The following is a 13,537-nucleotide window of genomic DNA, read 5'->3' as shown; positions in this document are numbered from 1 at the left end:
AAGTAAAATGAGTTAAATTGATCATTAAGATCATGATCCCAGAAAAGAAGGAGAAATTAGGTTTTTTATCAAACTGCATTATTAAATATCTAGTTTTATGAACTATTATTTAGACAAACTTAGATAGTTACTGCCTTCTGGGAATTTCATGACCTTCGATCAATTACCTAATGCCTGCTATAGATTTTGGTGTTATTTTTATTTTTATTTTTTGTAGGAACAGGGTCTTACTATGTTGCCCAGGCTGGTCTTGAACTCCTGGATTTAAGCAATCCTCCTGCCATGGCCTCTGAAAGTGTTGCGATTACAGGCATGAGCCACCACACTGGGTCTTGATTTTGTTTTAGAAGTTTTAGTCAGTCCACAAATATCTATTGAGTACCATACAATTCACCCATTTATATTGTACAATTCTGTGGTTTTTAGTATATTACAGGTATGTGTAACCATCATTACAGTCAATTTTAGAACACTTTCATCACCTCGAAAGAGAAGTCTGGTTCCCTTTTGCTTTTGGCCCCACCCCATATCCCCATTTCCCCCCAACCTAAGCAACCACTGATCTATTTTCTGTCTCCATAATCAGTACTTTGTTCCTTTTTATGGCTGAATAATATTCTAGTGTATGGATATATTACATTTCGTTTGTCCTTTCATAAGTTCGTGGACATTTAGGTTAGTTCCACCTTTTGAGTATTATGAATAATGTTACTATAAACATTTTTGTACCAGTTTTTGCATGGACATATGATTTCATTTCTCTTGGGTATATATCTAGGAGTAGAATTTCTGGGTCATATGTTACTAGAATATTTTAAGTAAAAAGTAACATAGTCTAACTTACATTTTTAGAAGTCCTGGCTTTTAAACTCTGGCTACAGAATTACATATGAATTGGACAAGGGAAAATGGACAAGAATGGACATGAGTTTACCAGTAAGGAGATCATTGCAGAAGAAAGGCACATGAGTGAGAACCGTGGATTGCACTGAGATAATGGTGGAAGAGGTGGAAAAAAGTGAATGGTCTCAAAATATATTTAGGAAATTGTTCCAGAAACATGGTAGATGGAACTTACAAGGCCCCCTTTCCCATGATAAATATAGAAAAATATAGTTGATACTTTCCTGGAGAATATATTAAAAAAGAAAAAAAAGTAAAAAAATATACATATAGTTGAATTCAGAACAGTAGAAGGGAACTCCCAAATGACAAAAGTGAAGAGAACTCAAAAGCCAGAGTGGTTTGAGTGGCCCAGTATCTATGTAGAGTCCTGTTTAAACGGGAACTCACATATATAGGGTTGGTATCAAACCTCTATGTAGACCTTAGAGTTTGGACGCTCATATTTTAATGCTGTGAGTGTGTAGGAAAGATGGCTCTGGACCTACTAGGCTGGGATCTGTAATGAAGAACCTATATCAAGCTAGAAATCTCAAAGGGCTGCCCAGTTCATGAAAAGGGTACTTTGCCCATAGCTCAAAGAAGTGGCAAGGAAGGAGGTCTAAACAAGAGTCTAGACAGGGACAGAAAAGTCATTTGTGAGAAATTTTCACTATCCATGTAGTTTGGAACTCCCAAGCTAAGAATTTAACATAGAAACTGGGTCTGTATTCGTGAAACCTTGTGGCGCTGGCACAAGCAAATTCAAAACCACCTTGAAGGAACACATCTACGACCCAGCGTACACAGGATTTCTATAAAACAATTCTGACCAAAGATGAATTCACATGAAACATAAACACTGAAGGAAACGAATCACCATGAGGGAGAGTCAACAGATGCAGGTTGTGAGATAAACTCATAGATGCAGACTAATATGTAATAGAAGTTTTAAATGTGGAACAGAAACTTCAAACTATACTGGAATACGTAACAATATTAGAGGTGACTGGCTATATTGAAAATAGACACTCCTATAGGAACAGTTAGGTAAATGAATCAGGTGTGGTTTTTAAAATATAAGATTCTGCAGAATTATATCTGTGTAGAGTCCTGTTTAAATGGGAACCCACATAAATAAAGCATCTAACAACCATTTATTGAGAGACTGCCATGTACCAGGCACAGAGTTATGAAGGATATAAGGTCAAAGAAAACATCTTTTCTGTTCTTGAAGATCTTAAATCTCTATTGAGGAAGGGCAAACAAACGAATCAAATACTATGGCACGGTTGTTAAGTGCTATTATAAAGATATGTATAGGTAGGTTGCTCTGGAAGCACAGAGGAGGGGAATCTAACTTAGATTGAGTGGGGGACAAGAAAAGGAGAAGGTGGCTGGAGGTGAATGTTGAAAGGCAACTGGAAGGCACCTGTAGGTAGTAACAGGAGGATGGTATTTTAGAGGAAACACAAGAAATTCAAGACACAAACAAGTTCAGTACACCTGAGGCTAGGAGAAAGTGAGGCCAGAGTAGCATTTCTGAAAGTGTCTTTTGTGACATAGATTTAGATGAAGGAAAAAGAAGCATTCTGTGGCCAAAAAAATTTGTGAACAGTGGGTTAAACAAAGTTAAACAGATCACTCAAAAGCCTTCTCAGGGTCATTCCTCTCAGAGGGCTGGGGGCGAAGAGTGGACATGGGAGTGATTAGAATTTGCAACATTTTCCAAATTTCTGTGTCCATCGAATAGTTTTTTTCTTCCTACAGAAAACCAAGACTGGTATTCCACTGCATAAACTTTGGAAATTGTGGAGCTAGAGAGGTAGGCAGGAACCAAATCATGTAGATTTTTGTCTATGCTGTGCTAAGAAACTTGAATTTATATTCTCAAAGCTGTGGAATACAACTGAAGGATTTTCAGCAGGGGAATGACTTGATCAAATAAAACATATCATTTAAGCTTTTACAGAATTAAAGCCATTTAGTTTCTCCCTCTAAACAAACATAAAAAATCAGATGTTTTGAAAACAGCCAAATTTTCCTTCTGAAAGAGCGTGCTGGGTACTAATTCTTCCCTTAGAAGCTGCAGCTTTCTCTGTAATCAGCTCATTGTGGAAGCGTTTTGACTCCTGCTGGGAAACCTTGATGGAGGCCTGAAGCCTGTGTTCACAGGTTCAGTTTGAAACAGTTAATGAGCATTGGGATAAATGGGGCTTCAAAACTGGCCACAGCAAGATCTAAGCAGTGGAAAGTCATCTCTCAGAAATAATCTCCATTTGCAGTATAATTAGAGCACTTGGATTGGGGAGTGGGTCTTAGCCTTAAATTGCACAGCTGGCTCTGCTTTTCTGAGAATGTTTTATTCTAAGAGAGGATAAGTGGGTGCATGTGTACCAATTGGCCAGTGATCATTCTCAGCTTTACACCCTAGTGGTAACAGTTCTTTACTCACTTTCACTACTGATACATTGTGAAAGCTAGATACAAAAGGATACGTTATGATACCAAAATAGTAATAAACATGGAAATGTTGACACTGGATTTTTCTGGGAGATTATGGATTAATTTTTATTTTATTTTTTTTCTGTATTTTCCCAAGTTCCAGAGTGATAAAGTATTATTGTTATAATGGGATGGAGGGAGCAGGGAGGCTTGAAAAAAAAAATAACAATAGGGATAACAATCTCTGAACATGTAAATCTGTGAAGATGGCTGTGGTCATTGAAGAGCAAATATAATAGTCAAAGAAAGATTCAAGGTTTATGGGATTCTAGATAATTTATGATTTTGCATACATAGCTCAGGGCAGAACTTCTGAAAGAGTTTATCACTTTTGAGAAGGGTATTATCTTGGATTTGGGAGTTTTCTTTCCTAAAAAGCTCAAGTGCACTCAAATGTATTCTCTTCACATGACGGAAAGGAATAGCAGATATGCTCCCTATTTTGCAAATAGGAATGCTGAGGTCCCAAAAGAATAGTTTGCTTAATTTCACACTTTGAGTCAGAGGCACAGTGGAGACCATTACTTAGGCCTGTTCTTTCTCCTCTGGAACTCAGTATTTCTTCTTTTGAATTTAAGTATTATCCATTGAGAATAAAGGTTTTGATTAAGGGGCCAGTCCTCTTCATCCACAGCTCAGAATACAGCAGTCTCTATCTTCATGGCATTCTGATAACCACCGTCCAGGCTTTGGATTGCTGTGGGGACTGCAGAAACCAACATCTTCATGTGATCATGAAGGGGCTGCTTTGCCTGGCAGATAGCAGGACAGAAATGGCAAGTGGCAAGCAGTTGGCAGATAACTCTGCAGGGATACCAGAGCCAAGCAGCAGCTGTCACAATAGTGTAGTGGCTGGGTTCACTTTCCAAAGCTCCAAGTTTTCCTTAGCAACAAAATGTAAACAATTCCTTTGGCTAATATTAGAGTCTGATAGTGTCTGCCTTTGATTCTCTTGTTCTATTTCTCCTCTAGCCTTTTCCCTCTCCCCCCACACCAACACTGAATTTTACATCTTTTTTGTGGGTGGCTTTTCTTTTTTTATAGAAATGGCTAAACATAGTTTTCCTCCACAAGTCGCTAAAATTGTTTCTGTCTCCCAAATAGCCACATTACATGCGATTCTGTTTTGCTTGGTCAAGATACGGTCAGTACTGGCTGAGTTATATATACCATGCATATCAACCTTCTTGAATCCCTTGGGAATTTTAGGTAGTCATTCCTGCTAATGTGAAGCTGTCAGCAGATTAATTTGGCATCATCTTTGGAATGTTGGAATTTTAAACCAAGTAATTAAACTCTGAGTCATGGTTTTTAAAAGTCATTGCATTCATCCCTCTGTCTCAGAGCTAAAGACTGGCAGCTGTCAATTCAAAAAAGTACTCTAGAAAAGAGATTTTACAAACTCCTCCAGTCTCTCTCCATTTTTGTTCTAAAATGAGTATTAATAATCTAAAAGTCTGCAGCAATGCTGAATTTACCAAGTTTTTTCTCTACTGATATAATCTCTCTTCCTAAGTATAAATATTGAACAGGAAGAGACTGAAATGTGTGTAGCAAAAGGTACATTTTCTATTATATTGCCGTTCTGGATGTCTCTGGGTTGCTTATACAATGAGGATTATGCTATGGGACGCCAAACAATTCTGGAATAGAAAGAAAGAAAACAGTGGTTGGGCCCTAATCCTTAGGTAACAGAATAATAAGAGGCTTCACCAGGCTGAAAACACTTAACAAACAAAACTGCTTTCAGTGTTATATGGCAGGCACATCTTTGCAATTTTTTTCAGAATATGTCACTTTGAAATGGTAATGATGATATGTGAAATTAGGCTACCCCTAGATAACTCAACCCCCTCCTTCACTTCTGCCAGTTGATTTTCCCATATTAGCAAAGACTGTTGCTTGTAACAATCTCATAAAATGGGGCTCTGGTGTGTACTAGGGAAGGCCAGCCAGATGAGTGGCACCTGTTTGCTGAAAATTGGGCTTCTGGGAAAGCTGCCGCACAGGTGTGTGGCAAGGCGTGTCTGAGGTACCTTGACCCTAGATAACTGTACACTCCTATGTAACTGTGAAAGGCCGGACTTAGTGGGAAAAGCACAGGATTGATTTAAATTCTAGTTCAGCCTCTTATTTGCTGTGTGATTTTGGTTAAATAAATCAGGTTCCCTTTCTGACCCATTCCTTATATGTAAAAAAAGGGATAATACTACCATGTATGCTGGTTGTGGGGATTAGAAATAATTCACGGATAACCTGGATGTTCCTAAGGCTATCTCGTGGGGCTATTGTGAGGATCAAATGAAACAGACTATGTGAAAGTACTTTGCAAACTACAAACCAATTTGGAGATATATATGACAATTATTTATGTCGTTTATGTATGTGACAATTAAGATCTGTGCCTAGTTTCTTGAAAGCCAATATATTTGGAAATAAGATCTACCCCAAAATGCTAAATATTGGTTCCATTTTAGATTTCAGATTGTTTTGTTTATTTAATGTTTAAACCCTACATGCTATAGGGATTCTATATCTCAGGGTTATAAGACTTAATTTCTTAATTTAAGCCCATTTGTCCTGTCTTTGATCTCTTTACCTATTATTTATAATGTCATGCATTGCTGTGATGTACTTCCTGGAGCCCTAAGGGAAAATCTCCATAGTGGTAACACAGTAAGTGACAGCCATATGCAGGTACTTTTTGATGCCTTTTCTCCCCTCGCTAAGAGGTGTTCAGGAATCTAAGCACTTGCACATTTATTTGAAGTGACAACTAGTGAAATAAGTGTGATAATAATGCTAGCCGTTGACCTTTGCAGGAAAGTTTGAGCCTGGGTCTCCTATCCTAGTGATATTCTTTGTGTTAAAAACGCTAGTAATTCCCTTCCAAAGATTCCTTTCCTGCCTAAGTTTCTGTTGTTTTGCAAACAAATATATTCCATACTATGCAATATTGGATATTTTTGATACTAGGGTAAACATGTTTTTATATTGGTTATTGTGATGATTATATAACCCCGTGAATATACAAAAAACTATTGACGGGTACACTTAATGAGTATATGAATTATATCTCAATAAAGCTGTTTGAAAATAACACTAGTACTGTTTAGCCCCATTAAACACTTCTGGGAAGGAAGACCTGGATGTTGTCTACTAAGAATTAACACAATAAGATTTAAAGCCTTGAATGAAAAGTCTATTTTCTTTTTCTCATGTTTCTGTTGCTAAACACGGCTATCGCAATACCATCTCACTTCATTTTCCAGAGATAAGGGCATTTCTCATGCATTTCCTTAGCGCACCACTTAACTGTTCAGGAGTGGAGGCTTAAAAAGTTTCCCCCTCTTCCTCAGTCCATGTGTTGAGAAGAAAGGATAAGAATTCGAGCATGTAGCAGAACCTCTGGTGGTTCAATCCCAATTCCCCAGCCACTTCAGAGTGAAGAAGCAGTCACCTAACACCTGCTAGTCAAAGCCCTTATCAGCCATGTTTTTGCAGTTAATCTCCTTCTGATAAAGTGGTTCTTTTTTCAGAGCTGTATTGGTGACATGTAGGAGGGACCAAAATTTTGTGCCCTCACTCAACCCCCTCCTTCACTTCTGCCAGTTGATTTTCCCATATTAGAAAAGACTGTTGCTTGTAACAATCTCATAAAATGGGCTCTGGTGTGTACTAGGGAAGGCCAGCCAGATGAGTGGCACCTGTTTGCTGAAAATTGGGCTTCTGGGAAAGCTGCCGCACAGGTGTGTGGCAAGGCGTGTCTGAGGTACCTTGACCTGCTCTCACGTGGAATGATATATGTATCTGGCAGTGGCGTTCCTTGCTATTCCCAGTTTGATGGGAATCAGAGGCCCTGGAAGTTGATCTGTGCATTCTGGGGAATTGAGACAAACGTCTGCCATGGTTTTACTGCACTCTCGGCGTTTGGGGGCTGACTGAGGTGTGCTGAGTGGAGACATCAGCAAGTGCTGGACATGGAACGGCAGAAGCAGCAGGTAAAATTTCTTTGTTTGATAGCTTTGATATCCTAGAGGCATGTTTCTACTGTCTGACTTCTCCATTCCTCGTGGGTCTTGGGGAAGCTGGCTTGGTTGCTATGCGTTGTTTGGCTGGCGGCTGCGGGAGGAGGAGAGGGCAGTGTAAGAGTTAGCTAGGGAGTGTTCAGAATAACCAGTTTGAAACTCCTCTGGTGTTCCTTTGTATTCCTAATGAATTTAATCACGTGCACTGACTTAACAATCAAGAATTTCAAGAAGTAGGCTCCTCGCCCTCCCTCCCACAGCCCAGCCCAGCCGAGGAGCCGCGGCCGCCGTGGCGGCGGAGACCTTAGCCATGGCCACGGGCGACACCCTCTACATAGTCACGGACGGCTCGAAGCTGCTGGCCGAGATCGTGGTGGAGACCATCCCGGTGGAGAGTATCGAGACCGTGGTGGTGGGCGAGGAGGAAGTGGAGGAGGAGGACAGCGGTGGCGGCGACCAGGGCGGCTGGGGTCACCACCACCCGCTCATGATCGCGCTGCAGCCGCTGGTCACCGACGACCCGACCCAGGTGCGCCACCACCGGGAGGTGATCCTGGTGCAGAGTCGCGAGGAGGTGGTGGGCGGCGGCGACTCGGACTGGCTGCGCGCCGAGGACCCAGTCTTCATCCAGCTGCCCGCGCCGGCCGGCGGCGACGAGGACTCCGTCGGGCAGACCCTGGTCGCCGAGGCAGCGGCCGGCAAGAGCAGCGGCGGCGGCCGCGTCCAGGGCCGCGGCAGGAAGAGTTACCTGGGCTGCGGGGCCCGCACGGCGGGCGGCGGCGCCTACCTGGGCAACAAGAAGGGGGAGCAGAAGCAGGTGCCGACCAAGACCCTGCAGGACGAGTTCGCGGTCACCATGTGGTCCTCAGATGAAAAACAAGATACTGACCACCAGACAGGGGTCGAAGAACAGATCATTGGAGAGAACTCGCCTCCTGAATATTCAGAGGATACGACAAGAAGCAAACTTCCTCCTGGAGAAAGACCTGGCATTGATCTCTCAGATCCCAAACAACTGGCAGAATTTGTTAGGAAGAAGCCAAGAAAAATTAAAGAAGACGATGCTCCAGGAACAATAGCTTGCCCTCATAAAGGCTGCACAAAGGTGCTCAGGGATAACTGTGCCATGAGAAAACATCTGCACACCCACGGGCCCAGAGTCCACGTCTGCGCAGAGTGTGGCAAAGCTTTTGTTGAGAGCTCGAAGCTAAAGCGACACCACCTGGTTCATACTGGCGAGAAGCCCTTTCAGTGCACGGTCCAAGGCTGCGGGAAACGCTTTTCACTGGACTTCAATTTGCGCACCCATGTGCGAATCCACACTGGAGACAGGCCCTACGCGTGCCCCTTCGACGGTTGTAGTAAGAAGTTTGCCCAGTCACCTAACCTGAAATACCACATCTTAACACATGGTAAGGCCAAAACAACCAGGGAAAAGAAGAAGTAGGAATATGCTTCTCTTACGAAGAAACTGATATTGGTACTGTTATTAAGTTGGATGGTAATACAGAGCTGGTAGTTGTAGTATTCTTTATGTCTTGTTTTTAAATGTTAATAGGATATATTTTAAATAAAACAAGGACAAATTGTCGGATATTTAGGGCAATTACAGAGAGAAGCTGGTTTAGGTAGGTGAAGGGGCAGATTGAAACTTGAAATTATCAAATGAAGAGACTGGTTTGATAAGGTCTTGGGGGGGGGGAAGCTGTTGACTTACTACAAACTGTATAGTCAGATTGAATCTTAATGGAAGTAAATGTTTTTCTACGTAGATAAGATGAGAAGTTTCCTAATTCATCTTGTATGCTCAGAGGACTAGTTTCTGGACAAAATTCTAAATCATGTTGAGTCAGACAGCTATAGAAAATCCCACTGATGGTTAGTCATTTTAGTCTTGTAGAGATTACTCATCAGACTCTTTGAATTCAATTTATTCAAAACTGTACAATTCTCCCGTTTTTAAAAAAATCCCTTTCTATTCTTCTTCCTGTATTTTGTATCTTTGGTAATTGTGTCACTTCACCCAGGTAGAAAACTTAGACCCTTTCCTGAACGTTTTACTTTCATGACCACCTCTTCCTTTATCTACATGTAACCTTTCTAGAATGGCTTTTTCTCACCTCTGCTTAGCAAAATCTTTTTTTACTGTAAGAACTCACCCACGTGAAACCCCGCTACTGATTACCCTGCTCCCCAAGCCCGAGGCTGAAACTATTATTCTCTCGTTAGTGTTCTTTTGTAGCCCTGTTCTCAGGACTGGTTTACTAATTAATTAAATGGTATGTGGTCTCTCTTCATTACTACATTATGAGCTTCTTGATGCTGCTTTTTTTTTTTTTTAATTGAGTTTTCGTCACACAGAGCCTAATACACAGTAGATGTTGGGTAAATGTTTATTGAATAAAATTATTTCTCAAATGAAAATGAGCCCCTGTGTCCTAATCATCTATGCCCATAAGATGGCAGCAGAGGAATGTCAGTTAATCTACTCGGGCGTGATGCTCCCCAAACCCCTATTTTGTTTTGGGACAGCTTGCAGATGAACATATCTATCCCATTCCATTTGAAGTGTTTCAATACAGGGAACGCAGATATTTTCTGGCATATGGAGGCCCTTGGTGGACTTCCCCTCTGGGGCTTCACTCGAGAGCAGCAGGCAGAAGGTGAAAAAGCTCCCTGGGTTACAAGGGAGGATACCTAGTTTACTCTTCAGCTAAGCACATAGTTTATGCCTTCTCAGGCAAGCCATTTAACTTCTCTAGTCTCAGTTTCTTAATCGGCTAATTGGTGGAGTTAGGAGATTTGTGGGTAATATTGAATTCTAAAATAACAGCATTCTAAGTCAGCAATGACTGTCTTAGTTATGTGCTCAGTATTACGCTAAAAACTGTGGGTATAATAAGAAAGAGTTGTGCCCTCAAGATCAAGCACATCAGATACAAGCATGAGTGTATATTAAGGAATACTGCATCTTTGAGTGCAAAATTATGTTTGGGTGGTACCTTAGGAGTTCAGAGGAGAAGGTGAATGGTGTAGGATGGAGTGGTTAGAAAGGGTTTCATGGGGCCAGTGGAGGTACAATTGAATTGGCTTTCAAGGTTTAAATGGGAATAAGAATTAATGTTTTTGAAAATTTGTTATATGCCCAGTACCCTGCTAGATGTACTTAAGCTTCATAACTTCGTGGGATATGTAATATTATTTTAATACATGTAAGTAAGATAATGAATTAAGGCTCAGATAGATTAAGGAACTTGCCCACAGTTATAGAATTACTATAGAATGAAAAGCCAGGATTTAAAACCAGGTCTTTCTGTGAAATGATAGCTGCACAGATGTCACTAGGCCCTTCACAGTTTAGCCATGCAGAGCTCAAAAGTACCTACACCTGGCCGGGCATGGTGGCTCACACCTGGAATCCTAGCACTCTGAGCTGGTGGATTGTTTGAGTTCAAGACCAGCCTGAGCAAGAGCGAGACCCCCGTCATCTCTACTAAAAATAGAAAGAAATATGGACAGCTAAAAATACATACAGAAAAAATTAGCTGGGCATGGTGGTGCATACCGTAGCCCCAGCTACTTGGGAGGCTGAGGCAGAAGGATCACTTGAGCCCAGGAGTTTGAGGTTGCTGTGAGCTAGGCTGATGCCACGGCACTCTAGCCTGGGCAACAGAGTGAGACTCTGTCTCCAAAAAAAAAAAAAAGGTACCTGCACCACCGAGGTCAGGACTAGATGTGTGTTACACCAGTGATTGCATATCAGCCAAAGAACATCACCTGTCACGTTAACATTGTTAGTTTGAGTTTTATGGAGTTTGCATTTTATTTTTAAATTTTAGTTTTGAAATTATATAAAAGCTATAAGCAATATTTAATCTGATATGTGCCTATGTTTAAGGAATATTATAATAAAAATAAGTAAAAAAAACAACAAACAAACAAAAAAAACAAAACCCAGGTCTTCTGGGCTTGAAAGCCCATGCTTGCTCTTCCACACCACCAAGCACATACATCCAATGAGTCAATCTTAGTAGGACCATTCTATACTGTGAGGGTGGCAATATGAGCACAGTGGTTAGAAACTCCTGATATTTCTTTGAAGGAAAGATAGGACTTTTAGGAAATGAGTAGTTGTATTGGGAGATATCACTTCTGAAAATGAAGCAAATTGAAAACTTTCTACCCTCTCTGTAATCTAAATGGAAAATAGGGGGTTTTTTTGAAAACCAAACGAGAAGTTGTCTTATGGGTCACCTGGCTTGTTCAGTGTTGGGAGAGGATGCAGCATATAAGAAACTTATCTTTGGGAGAGTTCCAGGGCCTTTGGCAAGCATATTTCTATTTTAAGAAGTACTTAAAAAATGGAATTGGCTGACACACTTACATGAATGATTGTTTTTGATTCTTCTTTAAATAATGATTTTTCTTCCTTTTTGTCTCTTAGTTTACCCTGGGTAGTATACTGACCTGCCTCTTTAATTGATTTCCTCTGAGATAAACTAGTCTTCTAACCTGAAAAAGGGAACTAGAATGTGATTCACAATCCCTGAGCACTTGTGCTGAAAATGGCTCACTGATCATTGATATGTAAATATAGGAATAGCTCAAAGATCCTTAAGAACTAAATTCCTTTATAATGAAGCTGACAATGTTTTAAAGAAATAACACTTGGCATATAAAATTCATAAATAATGGGAAGCAAAACTGCAAGCTTAGCTATATCTATGACAAAAATACACCTTCACAAAGGTTTCTTTGTCCTTGACAGGTGCTTATCTTTCCCGTCATAATAGAATTCACCTTTGGTCCTGAGCTGCCTTCTAGGGTTACTGTATCTCACCCTTCCCTTTGCTGTTAGTCTTGGAAAAGTCCTCTAATTTCACTTCATCCACTTCCTGGCCTTCTTAGTCATTCTTCAACCTGTTAAAATAGAAAATCTGCCCCACCTGCCAGTCCAATGAAATTGTTCTGGCAAAGGGCCATGTAAAGTTCTTAGTCACTTCATCGTGTACCTTGAACTCTCAGCAGCACTTTATAATAGTGACTATTGCCTTCCTAAATTCTTATTCTACCATGACCTCTCTGATACCATTCTTTCCTGGCTGTCTTCTATCTTTTGATTGCTCCTTCTTTGTGTTCTTTTTAGACCTTTTTCCTCGATAAACACCTTAATTATTGTTCCTCAGGCTTTCTTTTCTCTTCTCAGGACTCTGTCTAGCTGACCTTATGTACACCAGTTGCTTCACTTATCACTCAGATCTGTATCTCCAGCTCAGACTTCTTTGCTGTGCTTCATAACATGACATGTAAAGGAATTAGGACGGTGCCTGACTTCCAGTAGGCACTCCATAATGATAGCCATTTCTGGCCATTATTTTCCTTTCTCCTTTGTTTCTCCATCTATTTAAAGTATTGCCACAGGTATATATTTCTGTAAGGGTTCTCAAGTTCTCTTTAGAAAGAGGGTATAAACGAACCAAACCACTCTTTCTGCTGACGTTAAAAAGGTAAGAGAGAACGTCTGTGCTCATGTAGTTTAAAAAAAAATCTTTGTTAATGGTCCTTCATAAGTATCACCCAATTGAGAAACTTGGAAATCTAACTAGAAGCCTTTTTCTTCTTTACTTCTCATAGTTAGTCCATCACCAAGCTCTGTCATTCTTAAGAATTCTTCACATAGTGGCGTGTGCATGGAGGCTAAGGCAGGAGGGTCGCTTGAGCCCAGGAGTTTGAGGTTGCTGTGAGCTAGGCTGACGCCACTGCACTCTAGCTTGGGCAACAGAACAAGATCCTGTCTCCAAAAAAAAAAAAAAAATCTTTCACTTCCATCCTCTCTTCTTCATCTTCACTGCCTTCTATTAACTCAGGCCCTCCTAACTGGCGCTTGGACCTTCTCTCCTCCCCTACCCCACAGTCCACCCTTTGCAGTGCACATTAGTGATCTTTCTAATACTCGGATTTGAAATTTGATCAGGTCATTCTTTCCTGCTTAAAATCCAAAAATGGTGCCCCAAGCAATTTTGTCCCCCCTTGATTTCTAGGAAATCCCTTCCCATACTCTTCTTTGGATTCTGCTCATATCACCCCTACCCCGTGACGTTTTATTCCTGACACTCCTCAGG

The 13,537-nt window shown here is 40.9% G+C and overlaps 1 protein-coding gene and 1 pseudogene across 3 annotated transcripts in view; both read left to right on the top strand.

The window, feature by feature from the left end:
- Positions 1–13,537, top strand: part of PPP1R12B (protein phosphatase 1 regulatory subunit 12B) — a 171,581-nt gene that overhangs the window by 70,425 nt on the left and 87,619 nt on the right. The gene's annotated exons all lie outside the window — the stretch shown is intronic.
- Positions 7,726–8,862, top strand: LOC138375855 (transcriptional repressor protein YY1 pseudogene; annotated as a pseudogene).

This window comes from Eulemur rufifrons, chromosome 27 (assembly GCF_041146395.1).
Source record: "Eulemur rufifrons isolate Redbay chromosome 27, OSU_ERuf_1, whole genome shotgun sequence".
NCBI classification, from domain to species: domain Eukaryota; kingdom Metazoa; phylum Chordata; class Mammalia; order Primates; family Lemuridae; genus Eulemur; species Eulemur rufifrons.
Note: the sequence above shows the minus strand (reverse complement) of the source record. Positions and strands in the feature narration are given on the sequence as shown.